This window comes from Actinia tenebrosa, unplaced genomic scaffold (genome assembly GCF_029948245.1).
Source record: "Actinia tenebrosa isolate PJP-AT-01 unplaced genomic scaffold, QUT_ActTen_1.0 PGA_scaffold3__52_contigs__length_22856419, whole genome shotgun sequence".
In the NCBI taxonomy this organism is placed as follows: Eukaryota; Metazoa; Cnidaria; class Anthozoa; order Actiniaria; family Actiniidae; genus Actinia; species Actinia tenebrosa.
In genome coordinates, this window is record NW_028292580.1 from 11,665,189 (window position 1) to 11,676,356 (window position 11,168).

The 11,168-nt window shown below is 37.7% G+C and overlaps 1 non-coding gene across 1 annotated transcript; it reads right to left on the reverse strand.

Moving 5' to 3' along the window:
• Nucleotides 1-109: 109 nt before the first annotated feature.
• On the reverse strand, nucleotides 110-10,799 carry LOC116304888 (uncharacterized). Its single transcript, XR_016120712.1, has 11 exons — nucleotides 10,509-10,799; nucleotides 10,041-10,148; nucleotides 8,337-8,496; nucleotides 6,234-6,379; nucleotides 5,608-5,725; nucleotides 4,377-4,435; nucleotides 3,890-4,006; nucleotides 3,406-3,492; nucleotides 2,633-2,757; nucleotides 1,974-2,060; nucleotides 110-1,299 (listed from the first exon to the last, which is right to left on the reverse strand). It is a non-coding gene; the product is annotated as an uncharacterized LOC116304888 (transcript).
• Nucleotides 10,800-11,168: the final 369 nt, after the last annotated feature.

The window sequence follows — 11,168 nt, forward strand, 5'->3', positions numbered from 1 at the left end:
ACAAAGTTAGGTTAGAGCATTGTTAGAGTAGATGCTGTATTTTCTTAAAGGACAGGGGGTAGTAATTCCAAGGAGTGTAGACAGGCATTATTAAATGTTTACATCATGATAATCCAAAGGAAGAGTTACATTTAATGTATATATTCAATGTTAATTTTGTATTCAATGTATACTCCTTGAAAGAGAAACATATATCTACATGAGAGAAACATTGCACTGGCTTCCTATAAATGCCTACGATATTTCTTTAATTATGTGTTTCTCAATCTATTTTATATTGTCATTAACAGCATTACCAGATTATTAACCAGGGCTTAAAATAATGTCCAGACATCAGACAATGTCCTCCCAGAATTGGGACTTGTCCGATGAAATCTTTATCCTGCCGGTCATTTTAACCAGTAAAGTTGAGCCAGAAACTAGGTATGACACCACGCTAAAACTTATTTGACTAGTCATCATGATTAGTGACTGACCAGCTCTTATTCTAAGCATTGTTAACGGTTTTATTAATTTAGCATTGATTTTTTAATAGTTGACATAGGACACTGAGTCAGAACTATAAAACCAAAGCACTAATCTTAGAAAAAGTTATGAATTATTTCTAACTATTATGGGTTCTTTTAAGAACAAGAACAATAACAAGAACTTATTATAGATTGCATTCGAGGGGAAAATACACAACTTTACACAAGTTTTGTAAGACAATTTTCAAAGACGAAATAAATTCATTGCCAAAGTAACTTTAATTATGGAGGTCATTGGCAAATTAATACAAAGTAATTTGAATAATAGCTAAAGTGTTCAAAGTGAGTTTTATACTCAATAATGTAGCCTGCATCACATCGGAATTTTCAGAGAAAATTCCGGATGTGATGCAGGCTACGATAATGAAGTCATGAAGACTTCAAAATATTTTACAAAACTTGTGTTATTATAAGTTATTACATAAAAATCATATATCTTTTAAGTATATTGGATTTCATCCCTTTTCCATGTCATAAGGATGGTGTGCGAAGCATTACCTTAACATCATTTAACCTACACAGTTTTAGCACTCTATCTGATTTATAACATAGCTTTAAGTCTGACTGTCATAATATTCATCTGCTTGCCTGAGCAGAAAACAGGAAGCTTTGCTAGGGACTGTTACTAGGTGATACCCTTGTCAATCATTGTTGTTAAGCTGCTTATTTCATTATCCAAGAGGTCCACAACAGACAATGCCACAGCATTTAGCAATATCTCTTTTCCTCGGAAGAAGAGGTGGCTGGTCATCTGATACTGGCAGGTTATATACTATTAAGAGAAATGTAATATTTAAGGGCTTTCAGAATGTTTTTTGAGTTGGTGGTCATAAGTTTGAAGTAGCTGGCTGTGATCTGACATAGGCCCCTTGCACTGAATCCAGAGAGGATTTGTTCTGGGGAAAAAATAATAGTTTTTTTTTTTTTTTGCATAAGAAGAGAGGGCCCATTTTTTTGTTCCCCAGAACATTCCTCTAGGAAATAATGCAAGGGGTCTAAAAAGAACTGAAGGTATCAAGGTAAAATGACCTTGCTCCCTAAACTGCAATGCTTGGACTGCAATACCTGGACTACAATGCCTGAACTGCAATGCCTGGATTGCAATGCCAGGACTACAATGCCAGGACTACAATGCCAGGACTGCAATGCCTGGATTGCAATACCTGAACTGCAATGCCTGGATTGCAATGCCAGGACTACAATGCCAGGACTGCAATGCCTGGATTGCAATACCTGAACTGCAATGCCTGGATTGCAATGCCTGGACCGCAATACCTGGACTGCAGTGCCTGGATTGTAATGCCTGGACTGCAATACCTGGAATGCAATGCCTGGCAGAAAACGACAAGGAGAGCAGTAAGAATTATTTTCTTCCCTCCTCTATACCTGGACATTCAACTCAGCCTACTTCCCCACACCCCCCCTGTCTGACAGGGCTAAACTTACCAGACTCCCGAAGGCCTTTTCCAAAGTTGTCCACAACAAACTTCAGGGCAATCAAGACAAGCACTCTAACCAGGAGAGCAATAGCAGCTAGATGCACAAGAAGCAAAACCATTCAATATGAAACCTATCAAATGATTATTTATAAGCAAAGTGGAATCATGTAGGAGAAGGGTGAATTGGGTGGCTATCCACCTTCACCCGCCTTTGAGGATTAAAAGATTGGGATAAAAAAAGGAGCAGCTTTCTAGTTAACAGCCATCACTCCTAAAATCATCCTAGTTTCACTGCCACTGATGCCTGGTAAGTTTATCAAGTAAAGACAGTGTGCATGCGTCACATATTTCTAAAACGAGGTAATACTGGTTAGTACCAGGGCTTAAAATAATGGCAAGTAAGTCACCGTTCATGATGATTGGCCAAAATAGTTTTAGCTCCGTGATAGCTTGTTTCTGGCTTAGAAAACGACCTCATGAAAGGCAATGATTTGACTGGACAAGTTACAACTGGGCTGCATTGTCCAATGTCCAACTGTTGTTTTTTTAAGCCCTTGGTACTCTCAGGGTCATACCCATATCCAAATCAGGCTAAGTGCCCCCTCCCCTTAGACCCTCACTCTTCATGCCTGATTATAATCTTAGGGGGTAGGTTTTTTTACATACCCACAACAATGAAGCAGTAGATGAGAGTATCTTTATCATCGATGATTTGTAGTACTAGAGGCACTTATAGCAGTCATATTTCCTTTACTGGTCCCATTTGTGTTGCTTTCCCAGTTGCGTATGTCCTGATTAATAATGATTAAAGTAGGGGGATACAGATCATGGTGAGTTATGTTTTCTTGAGTACAGTTTATATTTATACAGTCTCTCTGCTGTCTGGATCCAATCCTCTCTCTTCCATCCTTTCTGCTTTATTTCTTTTTCCTAATTTTCTTCTCCCCCCCTTTTTCTTCTCCTATCTCACTTCTCTTCTCACTAATATTCTTCTACTCCCTCTTTCTTCTCCCATCTCACTTCTCTTCTCACTAATTTTCTTCTACCCCCTTTTTCTTCTCCCATCTCACTTCTCTTCTCCCTAATTTTCTTCTCCTCCCTCTTTCTTCTCCCATCTCACTTCTCTTCTCCCTAATTTTCTTCTCCTCCCTCTTTCTTCTCCCATCTCACTTCTCTTTTCCCTAATTTTCTTCTCCTCCCTCTTTCTTCTCCCATCTCACTTCTCTTTTCCCTAATTTTCTTCTCCTCCCTCTTTCCTTCACCATCTTTCTCAGGACTCTTCTTCTTTATTTTCTTGTACTCCCTTTTTCTTCCTCCCTGCTTATCATTTCATCCCTAATTTTGCTGCTTCCATGTCTCCCATCTCTTCTTCCTTCTATTCTCCTAGCCCACTTCTTCCTATCAATCTTATAATAAAATGATAATAGACAATACCATACCTCATCCAACCGATAGATAATGTAACCAGGTTCCACAAGTGATGCAGGGATGAAGACCAAGACAAGATATTTTAATTCTTTACGCATCTAAAAAAAATTGAATCAGTCCTAAGATTAATATTATAGATATCTAATATTAATTATTCAGGGACTGCATAGGATAGTTTTGGAATGGTGGGTGGGTTGGATAATTTGGGGGATACATGGAGAAATGTCCACCCATAAATTCTTGAAATTGCACCAACTATATTAAATTTTCAAGGTGGGTTTGAAGGATGATAAAAAAGGTAAAAGGTAAAGATAGTTTGTTTTACTTCGATAACGCGGGGAGTGGTTGCCTAATTCTCCCGAGCCAGGGGCTCATGTTTTGTGCGCGAAGGTGCACCCTTTGCCCCTTCTTACTATCAGTGCTCCTTTTTTAAGGGTATTCAAAGCTAATTAAAGCTACAAAGAACAGAGAGAATGATAATTTCATTTCACTTACCATAATCCAACCCAGCACGGACCAGATAAACTGGAAGGGAATCCCAACACCCAAAATAACCTTGTTTGTTAGATTCAGTAATATGGGATTATAAATGACAAGAACTGCTAAACTTATCTGAAAAAAAGAAGGAAAGCATCATTGATAGTAAATTTTTAAAACTTTAAATTTAAAGCTAATTCACATCACTTGTGACCAGTATCTCCTCAATTCTTGATTGGACTTTCGGTGGCTCTGTCTATAATTCCAAGTCTAGGTGTCAACTACAGTCAAAACTTGGGCAATTCAAATTACTTTAAACTTAAAAAATAAAAATTTCCAAGGTAGTTCTCAGAGATGTGGTTGGGAAGTGAATTCTTTTGGGAAATATCTTCTCCACCAGCCAATCAGAATGCAAATTGTATGCCATATTTCTCCAACGGCCAATCAGAATGTAAATTTTGTGCCATTTCTTTAGTTTTCACATTATTGGTACTGCCATACTTACTGCAAGCTGGAAGTCAAATTTTAGCAGGCAGGAAAATATCCCAGCTTTTCTGTACATCTCTGAAAACAAAAACAACATAGTATAAATATGCAATGTTATAATAGAGCACAGTCATCATACCCATGAAAAAATAAATAAAAAGGTATTTTAATCTAATTGTTCAAAATCTTATAATCTCAAGTCATATGGTCTATGTTCTTTCTCAGTTGCTGCTCTGCTCCTCTGGAACTCTCTACCTTCTTCAATTAGAGATATTTCCAGCTTATTTTTATTTAAATCTAAACTCAAGACTCATTTATTTAAGTTAGCTTTTTCTTTATAATCATATTATCTATCTTATTTATTTATTCCTTTAATGTTATGTTACTAAGCGCTTAGAACAGACTCGTATAAGCGCTATATAAGCCATATATATTATTAGCATATGTAATAGGACACCATGCTGTCCAATTAAGAAATAATTGGACGAGGAAAATTCCGAGGACTGCCAAAATTGGACAAGGCCACAGGCCGAGTCCAATTTGTCAGTCAGAGGAATTTTTCGAGTCTAATTATTTCTTGATTGGGAAGCATAAAATCCCATTACCTATTAATTATATAGCTGCCTAATTAATCCCATATCAACAAGACCTGTCCAATTAAGAAAATAATTGGACAGTTACCTATATGGGATTAATGAGAAGCTGTATAATTATTATTATTATTACATACCATCAAATAGTAAATATCCTTCGACCAGAACATTGTCAATTTTATTGCATGTATGGAGGTATTGAACCAGACTCGTACCCAGTCAGTCATTTGTTTCAGGCTTTTTTGCGCGCGGTGGCTTTTGGGAAGGAGAGAGAAAAAGTGACGCTTCGCTTTTCTCTTCCAGTCCTTCCCCTGATGCACCAGGAACTCACTAAATCCTCCCCATCAACCACAGCGTGAGATCAATAAGACAAGAGAAGTGACTGGGTACGAGTCTGGTATTGAACCAGCACCTGATACTTTCATCACTAATTTATTTATTTTCTCGGGGAACTAATCAAGGCTTATTCTGGTGTGATTAAACATCGTAGCATAATATTCATGTGTGATTTTAGAATCAGCCTATTGTTATTTTTCATTTATTTACTAAGTTAGCTGATATTTTGGTGGTGTTAAGATTTTGTTTCACTGGTATAATGACTACACTCTATACCAAATAACGATCATATTTGCTTTTCATAAACATTAATATAATTACTTTGTAGGGCTACAACTGCTCCAACTGTTTTGAATTCTAAAAAACCAAACCCTCTTGCCACAACGATGCCATAGTAAATGTTGAAAGGAGCAAATACCAAGATGGTGCCAAATCGAGCCTGTCGATAGACAAAGGAATTGTTAAGAGAATCTTGTCACCACCACAAGTGTACAGCAGTGATGCAGCTCAATAGGCTCACACTGAAAGCGTGTGAAGGAACCTTCTGGCAATCTCTATACAGTCCATGTGTGTCACCCTGTAGCACAGCTCTAACTACCCTGCGAGCAGAGTCTTGTTTTAACTCCTCTCTCGCCCAAAGAGGAGGTACAAGGAGACTCTGCTCGCAGGGTAAGCTATAACCAGTTTGAATCAGTTAGGATTGATTTGAGAGAAGGGAGAAAAAAAGAGAGGATGGGAAAAACTCTCGGAGTCAGAAATAGAACCATTGACCAACTCAGCTCTCTTCATCTAATGTGACGGTGTTATTTAATTGATGGTACATTGTTTTGTCTGTCTGTCTGTCCATCTTTCTGTCATTGTCAGTCTCATACACATCTTCCATTACATTCATTTCACTCATTAGATTTATATAGTTCAATGTATTAAGCTCTAATTACTGTACCTACCCATTTGATTGCTGTAATGTGATTCGGTTTTACAGCCATGTTAATAATGATGTATGTAAACACAACTGTGGCAGCTGCAATATATGCATAGATTTCAAACTCTCGTTCCCTTAGCACACCATGGATGGCATAAAAGAAGCAAAATGCTGAAAATAACAAAAGAATATCAATAAGAAGTAGAAGTAGAGCCTGCACTCATCAGTGCTAGGGCCCAGTACAAGGGCGGATCCAGCCAAAATTTTAAAGAGGGGCTAATTGAGTTTAGGGGGGAGCTAATTGAGTTTCTTCCGTCAACACAAAAGAAACCAATAAAAAAAAACATCTAATTCTTCAGTTATGTTTTGGTTTTTTTCTGCTGAAGGGGGGGCTTCAGCCCCCTTTGCCCCTTGGATCCACCCTTGCAGTAGTGTGATGGGTGGAGAGCACTATCCAATGGATGAGTCCTATTCAATAGTTAAATATGTGGGCTCCCTGTGTGCAGTCTGGGGAATGGGAGTGAGTGAGTGTGAAGTGGCCGTTTGTGCAGAGAGACAGTCGTCGTTGTTGTTATTCATATATTCCAAGTCATTTTATTAAAAGTTGAAATCAGATAAAAATAAGTGGTGAATTATTTATAATCCTGTGGTGAGAGAGTGTCACAGATTTGGCGACCCTAGGAAACTAACAGCATAGATTTATTCACTGGATAAGTATTTATCCATCGGATAGTACTACCCACCCTTCCTTCGTACAACCGGGCCCAGAGATACAAGAGAAGTGCTGGGTAGATTTGTACCAAGTCACACTCACTATCACTTAAAGTGCTCACTCAAAAACGCATGCTAACTTACGAGTTTGAAATGGTTTGGGAGCCTAATAAATAAAATATTAACAGGACCATGAGCCTGAGTAAAGTGAGTGGAGATTGTTTAAAGAAGAATTTATTTATTTATTTACTTTCCCTCAATTTCCAAAATCTGTAGGAAGAATTATTGCACTTTTACTTTACGTATAATTTAATCCTTTCTTCCCTAATTTGGACAATCAGTTCTTGGCTGAAAGCAGTGCCTAGGATATCTTAATTTATTATATAATTACCAATGAAATATCTATTTTTCTCTATTTTGAAAAATTGATATCTTCACACGTGAAAATAACATGTTATTTTCACGTGTGAAGATAACACCATTGCGATGGATATTCAAAAATACACGGAAAGAATTGCCTGAAAAAGCCAAAACATACTTTCATTGATAATTATATAATAAACAGAATATTACATGGGCGCTTGGAGATACGAAATTTATCTTCTCGTGTTGAAAATCTCTCACTCGTTCGCTGCGCTCACTTGTGAGAGATCTTTTCAACACTCGAAGATAAAATTTCGTATCTCCGCGCGCCCATGTAATATCCTCTATATCTTAAATATCTCCCACTCATAGCCCTGAATGTTTGGAGGGGGGGGGGGTGAGGGGGAGTTGGCCATAGCTTCTTCAGTGGGTCTTTGACATCTACCTTACACAAGGTTATCGTGAAGACAGATAGAGCCTAAAGTTTTTTTTAAGTTTTTATCTGAGAAGACTTGAAGGTCTATACATTTGCATCTGTAGTTACAAAGGCAGCACCTTCTCCTCAGTTATTTTAAGACCCAGAGTGTTGGCCTGGCTGGGACTCGAACCACTTGTAAGCTTCCACACAACAAAGGAAACTCTTATCAACTGAGCTACCCAGGTGACAAATCCCATCTATCCCATCTTCCCAGTGAATGAATGAACCTTAATCAAAGTATTGCCAGCATTGACCAGTAATATAATAGCAAAAGTAAAATCAGGAGAGTCAGATGGCACTTGGGCCAAGATATATATATGATATATAATATATGTTGTGAAATGTGATCATCGACAGCCTGAAATGTCAGTCACCACCAACAACAGTCTTTCTTAAGACTACACTCACCTGGACGATCACATTTCACAACAAACTGTCAGTCACCACCAACCACAGTCTTTCTCAAGACTACACTCACCCGGATGATCACATTTCACAACAAACTTCAACACCTGGGTTCAAACCATTTTACTCTGATATATAATATTTACCCCAAACCAAAGTCTTGGTACCTACCAGCATTGACCAGTAATATAATAGCAAAGGTAAAATCAGGAGAGTTAGAGTGCACATCGACCATGCATTTTATGGTAAACCCTACAGTTATGATGATGTTCACCAAAGAAATGGTCACAAATAGCCATTCTTCTCTTTCTAGTCCTGCAAATGTTTTGGTCTGAAAGTTGTAATTAAAACAGGGATTGGGTTAGACAAAAGAATCATGTATTTTCACTTAAGGAAACAAAGGGCAGCTTAGCGCAGTAGTACACTCACCCCTCACCTGTGAAGTCTGTGGCATTGCTCTTGGCAATGCATGTGAATAGGGAATGCTAGGTCTTTCTTTCCATTTGAGTTTTCTTCCCCCTAACCCCAGGGGGGGGGGGGGGTTACTCTTGCCCGTTTAGGGTAGGGATGTGCCGCTGAGCCCTCTGAACCCTGAATCTGTTCCAGAGTAAAATCGCTGAAATTCATACCCTGTTCCAGAGTAAGATCGCTAAAAAACAAAACCTTTTCCGTTAGTGCGAAAATAGATACCCTGTTCCGGAGAGGAGAGAGCGTGATTTCATATACCCTGTCCCATAGCGAGTGCGATTTTATATACCCTGTTCCAGAATTGCTGAAAACCATACCCTGTTTGGTGGCACATACCTGTATAGCAAATATAGGGGAGTACCCCCCCCCCCCCCCCGGGCCCCGTAACAAGTTAATTTCAATTTAATCTGGGAATTAGCCTTGAACTTACCTACTGTAGATCATTCCAAATTGTTTCATGGTATGGATAAAATTATAGATGGTATTGAATCCTAGAGTAATAACCCCCTGGGTGAATCAATTCACCTTTTCAATGCTAGCCGTCATGTGGTGTAAATGGTATTGGATTGTGTGACAGTCACAAAAAAGTTCAGGGTGGGGTTAAGTGGGGGGCTGGGGGGGGGGCTGGGGGGGGGGGGGGGGGGGGGGGGGCAGTCAACCCAGGGGAATAAAACATAAGGCATAAAAGTTCAACTCAGGCATCTCTAAAAATGCCAAAACTCTGGGGTCTGTGTACAACTGGCCCCCTCCCCCTCCCCCAAGGGTTAACATAATAGGTGCATCAGAACAGTTAGACAGGAAGCGCAATTAAGTATCACTGGTATAAGCGTGTTTCCTTGCAAGATTTGTATTATATTTAAATTTCAATTTTATCTTATTAGAAAATGATTTATGTATAATCTAAATATTAAATGCATTTGATGAACGAAACAGAATATGATAGTCAAGAAAAACAATCTAAAATTGACTAAATTCAGCCAAACTAGTCTAGATTTATCGAGGAATATTAAGCGCTTTTTGCATTCTACACTGCTTCTAATAAGGATTGTTTGTCTTTGCTCGGCATAGAATACCGAGCACTTGGTTTGTGTCACTTATAATATTTTCGCCAACACTGCCGGTCGCGGTCTCAAATACACTAAATGTCCTAAATGCACTTATTAATCTATTATTTGTATCTATTATATTATAATGTGTTTCACAGGTCAAAACAATCACGCTATTTATAACTATAAAAGCTTGTATCAAAAATTAAGTTTATTTTGTTTATCATTCTAATTTCATCATTTTTTTATCTGGTTGAACTTTCAGTGTAACGATGAATGGAAGGAGTATTATATTACTGTTAGAAAATCCGAAGTATTTAACGAGCTGAGTACAGTATTACAAAATGAAAACACAGCTAACCTTGCCAATAGCAGTGACTGTAGTTTGTTCACGAAGAGATTTATCTATACTGTTTGAATCAGAGTCGGCATCAGACTCGATCTTATTGTCATGGTTAACATAATCCATCTAGAAGAAAAATAAAAGCTCGTTCAGTAAAGCTGAAGGAAACAACAATTATCACAGTTCTTGAGGCAACACTTTGCATTCTTTATTAACTGTTTAAAGCTCAATAGTCTCCAGGATGCAGACTGTTATGCCGTAAAATACGTGAAGGAATAGTTTTCGTTCTTAAGTAGACCTTTTTGATTGAAAATTTAACTGAAATTAGACAATAAATTCTGCAAAAAGTAAAAATCTTGGTTGAATATTTCTAGGAATGCTGAGCAGATTGACTTGAATTCAGCTCAATAAAAAATGCAAATTAAATCAATAAATGGCATGGTACCGGAAAATAAATATAAATAAAGAGAATACGAACTGTCTTACCTTTGCAAAGGAATATTCAAAACTGCATTGGATAAAATAAGAAGATTTTTTCTGCTGTTTAACTAAAGTAACCTATCTTCTTGTTGATGGAATCACGAGGCTGTCAAGCTGAACCTAAAGTAGCCACAGGTAGCCCAAACTCACTTTAGTCATCGATTAGTTGGCGATAGCTACGCTCCTAACACATGTAATTTTATAGCACAAAGATGGTAATTTTTGCCTGATTTTCTGGAACTATTTTATCTAGAATGAATTTGGTTATCAATGGGTGGTTGTTGGGGTAAAGGCTGATTTTAAAAAATAGAAAAAGTAGGTTTATATATGGAAGCGAAATTCAAGGATTCACTTTCGGATGGATTATAAAATATAACGCAGTAAACATGAGTAATAATCATGCTTACTGCGACATAAAAACGAAAAGAAAGGGAAAGACATAAAAAGACTTAGGGTAGAGGAAAGTGAAAATACTAGAAATACAAAGGAACGAGAAAAATGGGAAAGGGAAAGAAGTAATAAATAGAACCTCTGAACTGGAAGAGAAACGAAAGAAACTTGAAAAGAAAGGAAAGGGAGAAAAGGCAAGGCAAGCAAGAAAAGCCAAACAAGAAAAGGCAAGATGAGAAAAGACAAGAAAAAAATACATAATAGAAGAGAAGAAAA